The 670-nt window shown below is 45.1% G+C and overlaps 1 protein-coding gene across 2 annotated transcripts in view; it reads left to right on the top strand.

The window, feature by feature from the left end:
* Positions 1-455: 455 nt before the first annotated feature.
* The window catches only part of PPP3CC (protein phosphatase 3 catalytic subunit gamma), a 78,129-nt gene continuing 77,914 nt past the window's right edge, over positions 456-670 (top strand). For both annotated transcript variants that reach the window (XM_011366657.2, XM_011366655.2), the window contains exon 1: positions 456-463. The gene's annotated coding sequence lies outside the window, so the exon portion shown is untranslated. The remainder of the gene's footprint in view (positions 464-670) is intronic.

The following is a 670-nucleotide window of genomic DNA, read 5'->3' as shown; positions in this document are numbered from 1 at the left end:
ATAAGACAGTTTCTATTCTAGGCTTACGATTTAAGAAAAGGTCAGTTTTTAACCTAGAGATGGGCCAGATTAAGACTCTCTATAGAGTGACTTGCCCCTGTTTCCCACAGTAAGCATGAGCAGGGGAGGCAGATACTGTGCCAGGGTGTCAAACGGGAAGTGGTTGCTTTTAGCTGAGTAGGTGACACAGAGCTTATGAGGTCAGTTCCTTTCAGAGGTCTGCCCCCTGGGCTCCCTGGAGAAGCTGACCTCTCCTTTCCCTTGGAAGTGGAGAGTAGGCCACAGAGCCAAGGCAAGGGTCATGTCCATCCATTGGAACAACTGAGCTACCCAGCCCCTCAACTACTGGATTATAACTAGAATGGATGCGACCGTCCTTCTTACTATACTATACTTACTATACTTTTTTTTTTTTAAATCGTAAAAACTAGGTCTGTATTTCTGGTTAGGTTCCAGAGTGGCCGAACTCAGGAGTTAATAGTATATTCGACCTGGTCCCTACCTCAGCTTGCCTCCCTCCCTCCTAGAGATAACATTGTACAAAACTATATTTACAGAAAAACCAGTTAAAAATTAAGGGTGTGTACAAAAGACATGAGAGCCTGAACTATCAATACAGGGAAAGCTTCAGGGACCAGGGAGCATTGTATTCCACCGGAACCTTGGGCAA

Source organism: Pteropus vampyrus, unplaced genomic scaffold (assembly GCF_000151845.1).
Source record: "Pteropus vampyrus isolate Shadow unplaced genomic scaffold, Pvam_2.0 Scaffold126, whole genome shotgun sequence".
In the NCBI taxonomy this organism is placed as follows: Eukaryota; Metazoa; Chordata; class Mammalia; order Chiroptera; family Pteropodidae; genus Pteropus; species Pteropus vampyrus.
Note: the sequence above shows the minus strand (reverse complement) of the source record. Positions and strands in the feature narration are given on the sequence as shown.